This window comes from Canis lupus, chromosome 31 (assembly GCF_003254725.2).
Source record: "Canis lupus dingo isolate Sandy chromosome 31, ASM325472v2, whole genome shotgun sequence".
NCBI classification, from domain to species: domain Eukaryota; kingdom Metazoa; phylum Chordata; class Mammalia; order Carnivora; family Canidae; genus Canis; species Canis lupus.
In genome coordinates, this window is record NC_064273.1 from 5,935,952 (window position 1) to 5,940,910 (window position 4,959).

Here is a 4,959-nt window from a genome sequence, read left to right on the forward strand (position 1 = left end):
TGAAAAAGGAGGAACTTGTATGTTTCTCAATGAAGAATGCTGCTACTACATCAACAAAACAGGTGTAGTTGAAACCAATCTCTACACCCTCGCCAAAGTCTGTGACTCTCTCCAAACACAGTATCACCCTGTCAACCCAACTACACCTCAATGGTGGCAGACCCCACTAACCACATGGTTCCTCCCCCCTCCTAAGCCCGCTCCTAATCATTGGCATACTATTAATGATGGCCCCTTGCTTCCTCCGATTCATCAAGAAACGAATCCATGAAATATCTTGGGTATAAGTTAATCAACTTCTTTTACACCCCTACGCTTGCCTGCCCACCTCCAACATGCCCCACAATGCCCCTATATCAGCAGGAAGCAGCCAGATCTGAATTGCCGCCCCATTATAACAAAACAAAAAGATCAGAATGTTGGGCTGGTGAGACTGAGGACCTCAAAACAGCTGACCCCAGGCCAGCAACCTCCCAAAAATGCTGCCTTTCCGCCCTACCCTAACTTAGATTACAAGACCTGTAACCTTTGCCCTAATCAGAATGCCACTCTGTCCCCATCTTCCTGCCAAAAACTCTTTATAGACCCCCCTGCGGTTTGCTTGGGCGCGACTCCCTGACTCAAGCCTCTCCAAGTCATGGAACCTCGCCCGGGAGCACTTCCCATTAAAGCACACTCTAACCTACTGCCTGGCTCTGCCGTTTTTAATTTCTCTGCCCTTCATTTGGGAAAAACTTAACAGTAATCATATAATCAAATTTGAAACACTCCAATACTGTAATATGATGGTGTGTTAATCACCTAACTCTAGTATAGTGGTTTTAAGGAGAAAAGTTTAAAAAATAACTACAGCTACAAAAATTTGTTAATGAATGCACAATAAAGAGATCATTGTGACATTGAAAACCTAAAATATGGGGACAGTAAAAGAAAGTTTTTATATGTGAAATATATGCAAAAATTAAGTTGCTATCAGCTTAAAATAGATTATTATATGTACAATATGTTTTATGTAAGCCCCAGGGTAACCACAAAGCAAAGATCTACAGTAGATAAACAAAACATAAAAAGAATAGAATCAAAGTATGCCACTACAGAAAATCATCAATTCACAATCAAAAACAGCAAAAGAGAAAGAAAGAAAGGAATCACAAAATAGAAATCAATTAATAAGATGGCATTAGTAATTTCTAACCTCTCAATAATTACTTTACATATAAATAGATAAAATTCTCCAAGTGAAAGGCATAGAATGGTTGAATGAATTTAAAAAAAAAAAGACCCAACTATATGCTGCCTACAGGAGACCCACTTTAACATTAAAGGATACACCTACACTTGAGTAAAGAGATGGCAAAAGATATTTAATGCAAATGAAAATCATAAGAGAGCAGGGATAGCTATACTTATATCAGAAAAATGGACTTTAAGTCAAAATGGTAATAAGAGACAAAGAAGATCAAAAAGGGAACTCTCTTACACTGTTGGCAGAAATGCAAACTGGTGCAGCCACTCTAAAAAATAGTATGCAGTTTCCTCAAAAATTAGAATAGAACTATTCTATGATCCAGCAGTTGCATTACTAGGTATTTACCCAAAGGATACAAAAATACTCATTTGAAGGGATACATGCACCCCAATATTTATAGCAGCATTCAACAATAGCCAATAGCCAACAATAGCCAACAATAGTTTATGAAAAGAGCCCCAATGTCTATCAACTAACGAATGGATAAAGAAGAGGTGGATATATACATATAATTATTTATATATATATTACTCATCCATAAGAATGAAATTTTGCCATTTGCAATGACATGGATGGAGCTAGAAAGTATTGTGCTAAGTGAAATAAATCAGTCAGACAAAGAAAATACCATATGATTTCACTCATATGTGGAATTTAAGAAACAAAACAAAAGATCACAGGGGGAAAAAGAGGAAAACAAAGAAATAGACTCTTAACTATAGAGAACAAACTGTTGGTTACCAGAGGGATGTGGGTGAGGGAACAGGTTAAATAGGTAATAAGGATTATGGAGTACTCTTGTGATAAGCACTCGGTGTTCTATGTAAGTGTTGAAGCATGAAGTCGTCCACCTGCAACTAAAAAGAGAGAGAAAGACAGAGAAGATTATTATATAAAGATAAAGGGGTCAGGTAATCAAGAGGATATAACAATTATGAATACACATGTACCCAATACTGAAGCATTTAAACCTATTAAGCAAATACTAATAATTCGGAAGTGGAAAATAGACAACAATATAATAATAGTAGCAGACATTAATACTCCACTTTCAACAATGGATATGTCATCCACACAAAAAATCAATAAGGCAAACACGAATGTGGACTACACTTAGACCAAATGTACCTAACAAACATGTATAGAATATTTCATATTTCAATGTTTCAAAATAAACATTCCTCTCAAGTGCATATAAAACATTCTCCAGGTTAAATCATATGTTAGGTCACCAAATTAGCCTTAGCAAATGTAAGAAGATTGAAATCATACCAACTATCTTTTCAAACAACAATGGCATAAAATCAGAAATCAGTATCAAGAGGAAAACTGGGAAAATTCACATACGTATGGAAATTACTTTCCACACTCTTGAACAACAAATGTGTCAAAGAAGAAATCAAAAAGAACATCAAATATATCTTGAAACAAGTGAAATGGAAACATAGCATGCCAAAACTTATGGGATTCAGCAAAACAGAGGGAAGTATATAATGATAAATGCCTGCATTAAGAAAAAATAAAGATCACAAACAAACAACATGACTTTACACCTTAAACAATACAAAGAGAAGAACAAAGTAAACCCAAGGATACCAGGAGAACAGAAATAACAAAGTCAGAACAGAAATAAATGAAATAGAGACCAGAGAAAAAGTAGAAAACTAAAAGCTGTTTGGTTTGGGGTTTTTTGTTTTTCGTTTTTTTATTTTTGCTGTTTAATGTAAGGTCTATGCCCAACATGGGACTTGAACTCACAATTCCAGGATCATGAATCACATGTTCTACAGATTGAGCCAGCCAGGTGTGCCCCTTACCCCCACAAAAAGAAGCAAACAAACAAAAAAAACCACAAAAAAGCCCACATAAAACCCCTGCTTTTTGAAAAGATAAATATAATTGACAAAACTTCAGATAGATTAACTTAAAAGAGAGAATGCTCAAATAAATAAAATTAGATATAAAAGGGGAAACATTACAACTGATAACACAGAAATAAGATTGGGGCTAGATGGCTTAATTGGTCAAGCAACTAAACCAACTCTTGATTTCAACTCAGGTCATGATCTCAGAGTTGTGACATCATGCCCTGCATGAGGCTCTGCACTGTATGTGGAGCTTGCTTAAGATTGTCTCTATCCCTTTCCCTCTGCTTCTTCCCCCAACTCACACACTCAAAAGAAACAAAGAAAGAAACAAAGAAACAAGCAAAGAAACACAGAAAGAGGTTAATTAAAAGAATCATAAGAGACTATTACTCTAACTAATGATATGCCAACAATTGGATAACCTATAAGAAACTGATAAATTCCTTAGAAACATACAATCTACTAAGACGGAACCATGAAGGAATAGAAAATTTGAAAAGACCAATAACAAGTAAGTAGAATTGTAGTTGTAATCAAAAACCTCCCAATAAAGAAAACCACACAATTCAGTGGTTTCACTGGTAAATTCTATCAAATATTTATAGAATTAACACCATTTTCAAACTCTTCCAAAAACTAAAGAGGAGAAAATACATTCATATTCATATCAGCATTGACCTAATACTAAAGCCAGATAAAGACACTATATGTATATTTTTAAAATTATAGGCCAATATCCTTGATGAATATAAATACAACATATATTAAGAAAATACTAACAAACTAAATTCTAAACTATATTTAAAAAAGGATAACACACCATGATCAGGGAAATTTATCCCTGAGGTGCAAGGATAGCTCAACGTATTCAAATCAATGTGTGACACACTACATTAACAGAATAAAAAACTTTAAAAATCATACAATTATTTCAAAAGATTCAGAAAAAATATTTGACAAAATTCAACATCCATTCATTATAAAAATTCTCAACAAGCTGGAGATAGAGGAAACCTACCTTTCCATAAAAAAGGTCATACATGGCAAATCCATAACTAACATAGTCAATGGTCAGGAACAAAGCAAGGATACCCAGTCTCACTACTCCTACTGAACATAATATTGGAAGTCTTAGTCAGAGCATTTAGGCAAAAAAAGAAACAAATGTCATCTAAATCTGAAAATGACAAAATTGTCTCTGTCTTGAAGATAGGATCTTAATAATAGAAAATCGCAATGAAAAAATTGTTAGAACTAATCAATAAAGTGCATGGAGTTGCAAAAAGAAAATCAACATACAAAAATCTGTTGTGTTTCTATGCACTAACAACAAAGTATCTGAAAAAGAAATGAAGAAAACAATTCTATTTACAATGGCATCTAAAACAATACAGTACCTAGGAATAAATTTAACCAAGGAGGTGAAGATCTATACACTAAAAAATAAAATCTTTGATGACATAAATTTTAGAAGGTAGAAATAAATGGAAAGATATCCCATGTTAATGGATTAGAAGAATGAAATTGTTAAAATTTTCATACTACCTGAAACCATCTATAAATTCTATGCAATCTCTGTCAAAATCCCAATGGTGTTTTTCACAGAAATAAAACAAAGGGTCCTATGTCTGGCAAAACAGAAGACCAAGAATAGCCAATGCAATCACAAGAAAAGAACAAAACTAAAGGCATCACAAACTATATTTTAACTACATTTCAAACTATATTACAAAGCTATAGTAATCAAATAGTATGGTAGTACCATAAAAAAAGACACATATCCCAATAAAACAGAATAGAGAGCCAAGAAATAATCCTACACATCCATAGTCAACTAATATT